We start from the raw sequence: 13,441 nt of genomic DNA on the forward strand, positions 1-13,441 counted from the left end.
TATTTTCTAAATTTGATAGTTTTTGAAGTCGTCATTTTATTCATATTTTCTTGTTCTCTATCTTAATTTTTTTTTTTTTTTTTTTTTTAGGGGGTTTTTATTGTTTTGCGTTTTTAAATTAGAAAGTCGATAGTTTGAATTTTAGATAATCTACATATTTATACATCCTTAATTAATTTTTCAATCCACATGAAATAATTGTTTCTAAAAAACAACATTTTTTAACAATGGACATAAAAATAACCATTTTTAACATAAATATAACAAAAAAACTAAACGTTTTGATAATTTTTTGCTAGAATTAACATGTCAAAATCACAATTTCTATACAAAAATATTAACTAAAAATGGTCAAATAATAGTTTTTTTTATGAATTTCATGTCAAAAAAATAATAATAACAACTTTTTTTTCAAAAAATAATAATTAACTTAAAAATCAATGCGAAAATCACAAATTACAAATATTGAACACATAACAACTTTAATTCATTGATTATTCTTTTCATGAAATGTTAGAGTCAAAACATTGCAAAGCTTGATTTCCAGGTATAACTTAAATTTAATCAACAATGTCACGTAATCCAAACTCTTCGTCCTCTAGAGTTTCATCATTGTCATCTTCCACAATATTTTCTGCTTCATTTTGCGCAATTTCCTCTTCTAATGGGTCTTTGATGTCTGCAAATCTCCCAATATATGTCTTTCCAAACATTCCATGTAATGGTGGTTGGGGTTCCTTTGCCTTTTTTGCCACACGTGATTCACTAAAGTCCCCTTTCCTCAACCCAATTTCTTGCATTTCATCTGGAAGAAATTGAAGAGCATTAATTCTTTGCTGAATGAAATTGCATTGTAATGGATCTTTCTCAATTGCAATGCAATTTCTTCCTTTTTGAAGGCAGCATGCTAGTGTTGTACCTAATTATCAAGCACAAAAAAATAATGAAGTAAATTAGTACAATGACATATTAATTAAAAAAAAGAACATATTGAAATTCAATTCCATGTGGCAAAACCTACCTGAGCCAGAAAATAAATCCAGAACCCAATCTCCTTCATTTGAACATATGTCTATAAGATAGTTAATCAATAATTGTGGTTTCTGATAAATGTTAACTATCTCTCCTTTCGTTTCTTTGTCTTCATATGCTAGTTTTCTCACAACAGCATCATAAGTCAGTATTTGGCTATGACTCTTTCTCTCCACCCGATTAAAAATCATAGACATATGGCTATCATCTTTTGCCCAACTATCAATATGAATGAACTCACAGTCATTTATAAATTGTTGATCTTCATTGTTAAGAAGATTTGACTTTTGCCTGTAACATAAAATAGTAAAAGTTCAATTAACTTGTACATAAATGAATTTTTCAACATTAATCAAATATACCTTTAAATATCTTACCATGTAAGCTGCATCCTTGAATTTGTTTTCCCCTTGAAGCTTGACAATACCATTGCCAATTGTGTGTCTGAATGAAATGTCACAAATCTCCATAATGGTTATGACGTCACTTCCATAAATCCCGCCACCACTTTATTAAAAGCTTGATAAGTATAAGGGTCACTATCATAGTAAATGTTTGGAATATTGAAACCATGGGGAATATCTGCAATAACCAGGGCATAATCCCTTTTTGGTACGAGTTTAGCAATGTCTTCACAGTCGCCTTGTATTACTTGATATTGAATAGTGTCTAGCCCATTCCAAATGAAATGATTAAGAGTTGGATCAAGTACAACATTCTTAATACGTTGCTTTCTCAGTCTTTCAATCTTTATTTTTTCAATAAAAGTCTTGAAACTGTCTGGTGCTCCATTATCTTCTTTCTTCATCTTTTACCAAACAAACAAATGTATGTGTAAGTTTTAAATTAAAAATAGTACACAGATGATTAAAACTGAATGTATAAATCAAGTTACCTTTTTAAATGCAAGATAAAAAGCTTTTAATGTTGATGTAGGACTTGAATCTGGATAGTTGCGTACAACATCATCCCAACTATCTTCATTCAACAGTTTAACCATTTGTTCCTGAATTTTCATGTAAACTTTGTGACTACATAGATAAAGTAAGAAAAAGTTAATATAATGATATGTATAACAAATACTACCAATAACAACATGTTTTATTTAAAAGATAACTATAATCCTGGAAATAAGTAAAAATAATTCAGCAAACTTACTTTTGAAATTCTTCAGACATTTCTTCCAATGATAATTCCCCTGACCTCACACGAGATAATATTGTTTTGACAATTTTTTCATCTTTCACTCCTTGCATCGCCCTCCAAGGCGTGATGGTCATATCGTCTGGAAGTTGCTTCAGTTCAGGAGCTGATTTATTGTTGCTACATATCAATGGCTTAGACTTTTTGACCCTCTGGTTTTTAATGCCAATGTCTTCCCACATGCTAAAAATGTCATCAATCAAATTCCAAATATCTCCAGTTCTAAATGCCAATTGGAAAATGTTATCAATACCTCTGAATAAATCGCTATATCTGCTATCTTTTCCACCTTTTGAATTGGTTTTCTCTTCAATTTGATAGCCTATTTCCATACAACATTCCTTTCGGAAATCTGCAGTAATATTTATCTTATCCCCACCACATTTTTCTAGGAATTCACTATGAATAAATCTAACCTTTTGGATCAAAGTCATAGACATCCTATATTCATTATCTGAATTATGATCCAATGCCACTAACTTTGCTTCTGTTTCATTTAAACCAGCATAAATGACACATTTCATTGTTTCAAAACGTGGGTTATTAGGATATTCCTCCATCAATTGTCTTTGAGCTTCAACAGAATGGTTCCCCCCATGCACATAATAATTGTATTCAAAACATTTTGACTTATCAAATGCTTCTTTGTTGGGAACTTGAAGTGGATCAACAAGAAGCACATAACTAACCACATGAGCATATGGATTGTACCTCATCAATGTCTTCAAGTTGTGAACATGCAGATGATGTGGCTTTCTGATTTGATATTGGCATTGTCCTTCACTTGCCTTATAGGTTTGTCTGACATTTAACTGAAATGTACGACCACCATCAATTAAGTTTCTCTTTGTCAAATTCTGTCGAATGGCATTTTGTTTTGTTTTGATTATGCCATCATCTAAATCAGCTCCTGGTGTAATGATTTCTCTGCTTTCTTTTGAAGTTTCACTAGGTTCTTGACTGCTGGTAATGACTACTTCAAGATCTTCAACTCTACTTTTTTCGTCATAACATTCTCAAGAGATCTATTCTTGGGCATTGTTACTTTTGGTCTTTTACGACCTTCTTCAGTTCCAATGTCATCTTCAGTAATGGCAACATATGCTTCATTGTCAATTTCAACTTCATCGTCCTCAAAAGTAACTTGTTTACCCTTGCTAGATTTATCCACCAGAGGCCTTTTTTTCTGATTCTTTGGATGTAGTTTTGTAGCATCATCAATTACTACATTTTCCATGTTTTCCATATCTTCTTCTGACACTGAGTAAAAATGGCTGACAACTTTCATGATATCATGTTCTATGAAATGAATGCCTCCCAACCTAATTGAACAGCTTTCAACAAAATTCTGCCAAACAAAATATCATATGTTAATATAAACAAAGTTAAAAAAATATAGCGAGACACTTTCAAAACGCAAAATAAAAATACAAATAACAATACTTACGATGTTTTGTGTCATCTCATTTACTATTTGTTTACACAACTTTGTAGATACCTCTCTCGTGTCATATAATGAATATGATAGTCGGTATTTAATCCTTTCATGTGACTTGGGAGCTTTTGTAAGTACGTAAACAACTTCAGTGTTTGGTATCGAACACATATCTATGACTCTTCCCATCACCTCCAAATTTTCATTATTTTGGTGTATATAATGTATAGAGATATATTCACAGTTGTGCTCTCTCTTTCTTTCACATACCAGACTCTTGATGGAAATTTCACCTCTTTTGAACTTTTCCAATCTGAGATTAGCTTCTTATCACTTGAAGCACTTGAAATATTTGTAGGCATGAGCTCAGGTGGAGTTCGTTCACCAATGTTTTTTGAAGATACACCTTTAAGACTCTTTGGTCCAGAAAGATTCACAGAAATTTTCCTCGATGCCATTTTCCTAAAAAAAAACACATAAATTAGTAAATAAAAAAACATATTAACTTAAATTAATAACAAAAATATACCATAAATTTTTTATTTGTATAATCAGAATTGCCCAGCCACCTCTAACGGGCAGGCGGGTCGATGGGCGAGCGGGAGGTCAGGTGAGGGATAATGAGGCTAAGTAGACATTTAGGCAAGTATGGGCGAGCCCCTACCCACGCGCCCCCCACAACCCCCTAAGCTTCCCCCCCTCCCCGCCCCCCTCCCCTTCCCTCACCCCACCCCCTACCGTCCCCCCACACCCCCGCCCCCAAAACCCCCTCCCCCCCATCCCCCGCCCCCAAACCCCCTACACCCCCCAACACCTCCCCGCGGCCGCCCCTCCCCACTGCGCCCACCACTCCCCACACCACGCGCCCCCCCTACCCCATCCCCCCCCCACCATCCCCGCGCCCTACCCCACCCCCCCCCCCCAACCCTTATCCCCCCCCCTACACCCTACCCGCGCCCTACCCTTACCGCCCCCCCGTACCCCCCCTATTCCCCACCCCCCGCCCCTATCCTACCCCCCCCATCCCCCCCCTACCCCCCTCATCCCCCCCCCCCATTCCCCCACCCTACCCCACTCATCCTCCCCACCCTACCCCTACCCCCCCCATTGCCCCCCCACGCCCCCACCCTACCCCCCCCATCCTACCCCTACCCCCCCCATTGCCCCCCCACGCCCCCTATCCTACCCCCCCCATCCCCCCACCCTACCCCATTCCCCCCACCCCCGCCCCCTATCCTACCCCATCCCCACCTGGCCCACCCGCCCACCCGCCCGACCCCGCCCACCCGGCCCACCCGCCCTACCCCGCCCACCCGGCCCAACCGCCCGACCCCGCCCACCCAGCCCACCCACCGACCCCGCCCGACCCGGCCCACCCGCCCTACGCCGCCCACCCGGCCCACCCCGTCGCCCCTCCCCCTCCCCCCTCCGCCCCCCTCCCCCTCCCCTCCCCGGCCCCCTCCGCCCACCCCTTTGCCTCCCCCTCCGCCCGCGCAGGGCCACCCCCAGGTCGCCCCGCCCCGCCCGACCGGTGGCGGGTCGACTCCGGGAATCGGCGCCACCCTCGGGCCACCCCGCCCCGCCCGACCTGGGATTCCTGGAATCGACCCGCCGCCGGTCGGGCGGGGCGGGGCGGCCCGGGGGTGGCCCTGCGCGGGCGGAGGGGGAGGCGGAGGGGGCCGGGGAGGGGCGGGGGAGGGGGAGGGGGAGGGGCGGCGGAGGAGGGGAGGGGAGGGGAGGGGGAGGGGCGGCGGAGGGGGCTGGGGAGGGGCGGGGGGGGGAGGGGGCGGGTGGGCAGGGTGGGCCGGGTAGGGGGGTGGCGGGTGGGCCGAGTGGGCGGGGTGGGTGGGCGGGGTAGGGCCGGGTGGGCGGGTGGGGGGGGGGTAGGGCGGGGGGGGGGGGGTGGGGATGGGGTGGGATAGGGGGGGGGGGGGGGGGGGGGTAGGGTAGGGGGTGTGGGGGGGAATGGGGGGGGTAGGGGTAGGGTGGGGGGATGGGGGTAGGGCTAGGGGCAGAAGGGGGGGGTAAGGTAGGGGTAGGGTGGGGGGGGGGGTAGGGCTAGGGGCAGAAGGGGGGGAGGGAAAGGGGGCACGGGGAAGGAGTTAGGGGGTGGGGCCCATGGGGCCGGCGTTAAGGAAGGGGGGGAGGAGTTGAGATTGGAGGGGAATGGGAGTTAGGGGGTGGGCTTATGGGGAGGAGAGTTGTGGGGTAGGGAAGGAAGAGTTAGGGAAAGGGTGCATGGGTGGGTGAGTTGGGGGTGGCAAGGGCTGGCGCATGGGTAGGGTAGAAGGGGGAAGAGGGCATGGGTGAATGGGAAAGATCGGTAATGGGTTGGGGGAAGGGGGCACGACGACGGCCTACCCACGGTTATTGGGTGATTGAGTTTGATTGGGCCCACCATGCTCACGATTGACATAATTGTTATTTTGGCTTGGAAAAATTATTAATTTAAAAAAAAAAAATCTTCTTCGACGTTAAATTAATTTAATATGAAAATTTTGAAAAAAAAATTGAACTTACCTTTCAATTGCGATAATTCTTCGTTGAATATGTTGTTGATAGCAATATAGCTGCTCCACAAATTCATGTCTTTCAACGAACTTCAGAAAACCTAGATGTGAGGTAAGTAATAGTGATAACGAAATTTAATATATAAGTGAAAATACGAAGATGTTTTTCTGTACGATTAATGTGGGATAATTTGTTTTAAATTATTATAGAGCGAATATTGTAGAGTTATTTTACAATGGATTGAATGTGGGATTAATTTGTTTTAGAATATATTATAAAAATTAAAAAAAAAAATTAGTTGTTTAGTAAATATTTTATACTTTAACTATTAGAATAATTAATATAGAAGTTGTAGTTTACAATTTGAATTTCAGTGATTGATTTCATAAAAAAATTTAGTTTATGTTTTTCAATGAATTGTAGAATAAAATAATAAAGGTAAATAAATCTAACAAACTTTTGGAGGGAAATATTTTCGCAAAAATTTTTGGAGGGAAATATTTTCGCGAAAATTTTTGGAGGGAATAATTTTGGAGGGAATATTTCATTCTTTAAGCTATATAATATTCTTAGGAGACTCCATTTGTATCATTCAACATCTTCTGTTTGAAAGGGATTGATTGTTCTGATGGTGAAGTTTCGGTTTATACACCATCAACATCTTCATCGCGTAACAACTCTATTCATATTGATGAATATAGCGGGAATTCTTCCACTATGAATAGAAAGTCAATTCTTCCACTTAGTCCCGATTCTAAGGACTATGAAAGCAGCGGTGATGAAGAGCATGATGGTGAAGTTCAAAAGAATGGAGTGTCACGATGTCCACTTAGTCCTAATTCTGAGGACTATGAGAGTAGCAGTTTTGAAGAGCGTGATGGTGAAGTTCAAAAGAATGGAGGGTCACGGTGTCCACTCAGTCCTAATTCTGAAGACTATGAGAGCAGCAGTTTTGACGTGCATGATGGCGAATTTCAAAATAATGGAGTGTCACGGTGTCCACTTAGTCCTAATTCTAAGGACTATGAGAGCAGCGGTGATGAAGCGCAGGATGATGATTTTCAAAAGAATGGAGTGTCAAAGTGTCCAGTTAGTCCTGATTCTAAGGACTATGAGAGCAGCAGTGATGATGAGTGTGATAATGAATTTCAAAAGAATGGAGTGTCAAAGTGTCCAGTTAGTCCTAATTCTAAGGACTATGAGAGCAGCGATGATGAAGCGCGGGATGATGATTTTCAAAAGAATGGAGTGTCAAAGTGTCCAGTTAGTCCTGATTCTAAGGACTATGAGAGCAGCAGTGATGAAGCGCGAGATGATGATTTTCAAAAGATTGGAGTATCACAATGTCCTCTTAGTCCTGATTCTAAGGACTATGAGAGCAGCAGTGATGAAGCGCGGGATGATGATTTTCAAAAGATTGGAGTATCACAATGTCCTCTTAGTCCTGATTCTAAGGACTATGAGAGCAGCATTGATGAAGCGCGGGATGATGATTTTCAAAAGATTGGAGTATCACAATCTCCTCTTAGTCCTGATTCTAAGGACTATGAGAGTAGCAGTGATGAAGCGCGGGATGATGATTTTCAAAAGATTGGAGTATCACAATGTCCTCTTAGTCCTGATTCTAAGGACTATGAGAGCAGCAGTGATGAAGCGCGGGATGATGATTTTCAAAAGATTGGAGTATCACAATCTCCTCTTAGTCCTGATTCTAAGGACTATGAGAGCAGCAGTGATGAAGAACAGGATGAGAGCAGCAGTGATGATCCAATGATGGAGATGTTGCCAAGAAATATTGTATCGAGGAGTAGGAGCAGACCTTTTCGTATCAATGCAAACTATTCTAGTTATACAAGGGGTAGAGCAAAATATCTGACGAGAAGAAGTTCTATCAGCGCTCTCATTTCAAGTGAATGTTGCCAAAAAAATTGCTTGAAACGTATGGATTTCACATTTGCATTAGAAAGCAGGAAGAGATATTTGTCAATGAATAAAAGCATGCAAAACTCATATTTAGTTGGCTGCATGCAATCTACATTGTCAGGTTATGATTATCATATTAGGAATTTATTATTGTGTAGAAAAGCTTTCAAAATGTTTCATTCAATTGGGAATTTTCGTCTCTCGAGAATTCAAGAAAATTTGGAAAAGGATCCCACATTTTATTCAGAAGTACGTTATAAAAGACAGTTTGGGCCATTATCAAATACTGCAATGTCATGGATGAAAGATTTCTTTTCAAAGCATGGAGAGTGTATACCAAATAGAGAGACAATACATATTCCAGATAATTTTTCAAGACGAGAAATCTACAACTTATACAAAGAATATGCAGAAAGTGCTGAGGGACAGGGCCAATTTATTACATATCAATATTTTGTGAAGATATGGAAGAAAGAATTCAATAATGTTTGTATTCCTAAGAAGACAAGGATGGGGATTTGCAGTACATGTGCTTCTCTTAAATCAAAAAGGGACAAATGTGAAGGCTCAAAAAGAGGTAAGTGTTCATAACTTTTACTTTCAAAATTGTATAGTCATCAACTATGAAAACATATTTCTTAATGAATTTCTTTTATGTTGTGTAGATTTAATTGTCAAAGAACTTCAGGAGCATCGCGAACAACAAACAAATGAAAGGAAGAAGTTGTACAAGCATCGAAAGAAGTGTTATGATAATCCAAATAAATATTTGGGTTTGATAATTGATGGTATGGACCAGAAGAAAACACTTTTACCACATTTTGTTCGCACACCCAAAAATCTACAAGAGGAAAATTTTATTCAGTTTCACTTGGTCGGTTGTATGGTCTTCAATGGGAAAATGTTGCTAAGGGTGTACTTCACAGCTCCAAATATTCATAATGATGCAAATCTGACCATAACCATAATTCATGATGTGATTTCTCATTGGTCTGGTAATCTTCCTGAAGTTTTGTATCTACAATTGGACAACACTTGCCGTGAAAACAAAAATCAGGTTGTTTTTGGGTATCTGAACATGCTTGTTGAATTGAGAATTTTTCAAAAGGTAAAGGTTGGTTTCCTTCTTGTTGGGCACACTCATGACCATATTGATCAGATGTTCAGTCGTTTTTCAGTCACATTGAGGAGGAAGGAAGTTGGGAGCTTGCCATCACTAATTGAATGTATTAAGAAATCATACATGCCAGAGCCTGCTTTTGAAGTGTTGGAAGAAACTGTTGACATGCGAAGGTTTATTCTAGGATCATATGGTGAGGGGAAATGCATTGAACAACTTAATGATATTAGCTTCCAACATCAATTTCGTATAAAAAAAATTGATGGGAAAACACTAATATGGGGCAAGAAGTTTTCAACTACTACAGAATGGGCACCGTCATCAGGTTTGCAATTTTTGAAGTTCATTCCAGATCGTCCAATATTTGCATCAAAAATATTGTTATTACAATCAGTTGGTGAAGTTCAGAATGCACGCAGACAGAATAGACATATAAATTATTCTGATTGCCTAGAAGAAATTAAAAAATGTATTAGATATACATATGAGTACTTTGACATTGCTGATTCAGTTTGGTGGGAGTCATTTTTCAATAATCAAAGTGATATCATTTCAACAACAACCAATGAAGATATACCTTTGAAAAATCCATTTATTTGGCCACAAAATGTGTCGAATGAACAAGAGGAAGTAAACATTGTTGAACAGCAACAAACTCAAGGTATTATTAATTCTTCACAGGCAATGGAAAGAGAGATGTATATTGGTTCCAGAAGATCTCGTGCACAACGTGAAGCCATGGAAGACCTTTATAGGGGTTTAGTACATGATATTAAGGAGGGTTGCATGATTGCAGTGCTAGCAGATGGAGATCCCAAAGGCTATCCATTTTGGGTTGCTAAAGTTATAAAGGTCTTTACAGAAAATGAGGATGTTACAAGTGTTGAAGTACATTGGTATGCCACAAATACACACCCATTCAATGGTGTGTATAAGCCAGAGATGGTAGTTGACAAAAAAAATGGTGGAAAAAGAAAAAGAAAGGGTACAAATATAAATCGCCGCCGCACAGACATATTACAATTGGAGGATGTTGACATACTTGTTTATGACTTCAATTTAACAAAGAGAGGAACTCTTCGCTTCAAGACGATAGAGATTCTGAAAAGGTTGTTACCAGAAGGAATAGTGTTGACATGGGAGTCTGCTGAAACCAGTCGTAGATCTAGAAGACTTTTGAAACCTGGAATGTTGGGCATGCATGTGGACTCAGATGGGGCACTAGTTTATGAAAGAGAAGAATATGGAACATCTTCGTCAGCATCCAGTCACTCATCTGAAGATGTGAATTGTGATGGTGTGCAAGAAAATATGAGTGATTTTGAATAATTGTTTAAGACAGATTATATAACTGATGTATGCATCATATCTTCAAATAAAATTAATGTTTTCCATATGTTGTTAAATGAGAAGTTATGAAGCATTTTTATGTTGTTGGATTATGTCTTAAGTATGATAAATTTTATTGTTTAAATATCTACAATGCAATATCAAATTAGAGATATAATGTCTGTTTTATTCAGTATACAAATAAAGACTTTTGATTTCATTGAGTGATATACTTTGTTCATAATGTCATGGTTTTTTAATTTTATAGTTGAAAAAATTTCAATTTCTTTTGTATCTAGCATGGTGTGGTTGAAAACATGTTAAATTTATACTTAGGAAAGAAAAATGATATTCTACCAGAAACATTAATGTGTTTTTTCCTTAAAAATTAACTTTGTTTGAGACATAAAAAATTGGTTTTATTAGCATTTTTTAAAAAGTTTGAAAATTGACCCTAAAAAAAAAAAAATGTTATTCCAGTAGCATCACTTTCGTTTTGAAGCTATATTTTGCACGAATATTTAGTAGTAAATTTCGTAGTCACCGCCATTTTTAAAACACGTTCAAAATTGGCACCTAAAAAAAAAAACATCGTTCCAGTATACACACTTTTCGTTTTTAGCACTGTTTTTGATGTTTTTTTGGGGTTTTTGGGCCAGAGTTCCCGTTTTGAGTTTATAGTTCCCGTTTCAAAGTTTACATTGTTATGCTTACAAATTTATGCAGACTTACCTGCACAATAACTTTTGCTGTGTTCATTATGTTAATGACCTAAATATCAACATATCTATTCACATTTTCTAAATGCTATAAAGAACCAAAAATCTGGAAATATTCGTAAATGTGTATAAATATTTATAGGCACACTCCCTATACCACAAGATTTTTGGTTTCAACTTCAACTTTGGTAGTCTGGAGATTTATCCAAGGTTCAATTCTTGCTTCTTCTCGTTGATATCTAAAATATACAGATAACCTGAATGCTCAAACATTTTGTTGTGAAAATTACATATCACAAATGTTAGCAATATCTTAAAGGAAATATTTAACAATGAATAAGAAACATTCAAGCAATTCCACTTTATCCATTAAAGAGACTAGTGAATAGGATAACTAAGGCTAAATGCAATAATGTATTCCCTATCTATGATAAGAAAACATTAAAACTTAAGGTGATGACATTATTATGAAGATGATAAATAACTTGTCCTTTTGGAAGTCTTGCAATATTATACCCATGCTAAAGCTTAATGTATGGAAACTATTGTCAAAACCAAAATCGTTAAGGAATTTTAAAGGTTGGTTGTGTATAAGGAGATAAGCATCATTGCACATTTTAATACAAGGAAAAGAACATTAGTGGATGGATTCTATCCACAATGGGAGTTGCAAATGGTTTGACCCTATATATGAAGCAACGAGACTTCTTCAGGATGCCAAAACCAAAAAAATTGATGAAAATATATTCAATCTTGTTGTTTCAATGGTCTCCTCTCGACATGGCATCCTTGGAGAGGCTAACATCAACTTAGCAGATTTTGCAGAAGTTGTAAAGCCAACGTTGTCTCTCTTCCCCTTTAAAGCTGTAGTTTTGGTACCACTTTACATGGTACAGTCCAACCACTTACTTCAAAGACAAGATTTAGAGAATTTGAGAAGCAAAGAGAGATTACCGAAAGAGGTTTTCATATAACATAGACTGTTGACAACGAACCTCATAGAAATGCATTAGCTACTGAAGACAATGTAGACAACCATAATGTTAAGGACACATCCCGTGCCACCTCAGCAATACACTTGAGTTCTGATGGTCTAGACATCTCATCCAATCAACCAAGTACTGAAGGAAATGGAAACTATAGAGTTTGTGTTGTCGATGATGTTCTATCACCTTCAGGTCCAAGACAAGAGGTGCCTAATACTCATGAAATTGACAGCAAAAAAGGTGGAATTCATCAAGATGCAGCAAGGTTTCTTTCACCTCCTAACAATATTTGTAAGCCTACAGAATCATTTAACAATATTGGTCAATAATTGGCATGTTCAAGGCAAACAGAAAGGTCAAATGGTGAATGCAAATATGGGTGGAGTTCAGATCATTGTACTGACAACGATGCACTAAATGTTTATGAAGAAAATGAAAGGCTTAAACCAAATCTACAAACTATTGAATCTTCAATTGTGCAGCTCAAGAGGGAAGTTGGCTCATTAGAGAGATAAGCAAAACATCAATCTATAAAAATAGAAAAACTTACACAAATTATTATTGTGTATCATGTTACATATTGATTTGGCTGCATCATTTAGATATATTGTATATGTTCTTATACTTCCAGTTGCAAATTTAATGAGTAGTATCAGATTATATTGGTTGGCATTATTGACAGGGACATATGAAGGGTTGGCATGTAAAGCATATCATATATATATATATATATATATATATATATATATATATATATATATACAGGAGATTTTCATTGCTATATATCATATGATTGCAGTGGGATCACAAAGAAGACTTTTTACTTGATTTCCTATTGACAATTTTCATTATCTTGTGGTTTTGATGAACTTTCTATCAACATGAACCACAATTTAACCTATCCCCACATTTTATCGTCCTATGTCAAGTGACCTAGACATTATCCTAAAACAAAGACTCATCATCTAATATCCATAATGCATGGAAAATAAGGAAGGGTTTTCATGGAAAAACAACAATCATTAAGGAAGTTTAAATATTGGTTGTGTATAATGAGATAAGCATCATTGCACATTTTAATACAAGGACAAGAACATTAGTGGATGGCAAGCATTAGAAATGAGTAGTGCCTTTTTTCAGGCCTGTAACTTGATGGTCATCTATTCCTGTTCAGATATTAATG

General features: G+C 38.5%; 1 pseudogene; it reads left to right on the forward strand.

Moving 5' to 3' along the window:
• Positions 1-11,916: 11,916 nt before the first annotated feature.
• On the forward strand, positions 11,917-12,842 carry LOC149190855 (uncharacterized; annotated as a pseudogene).
• Positions 12,843-13,441: the final 599 nt, after the last annotated feature.

This window comes from Pinus tabuliformis, chromosome 3_1 (assembly GCF_031772625.1).
Source record: "Pinus tabuliformis cultivar Carrire ecotype Pingquan chromosome 3_1, CPIR1, whole genome shotgun sequence".
Lineage (NCBI taxonomy): Eukaryota > Viridiplantae > Streptophyta > Pinopsida > Pinales > Pinaceae > Pinus > Pinus tabuliformis.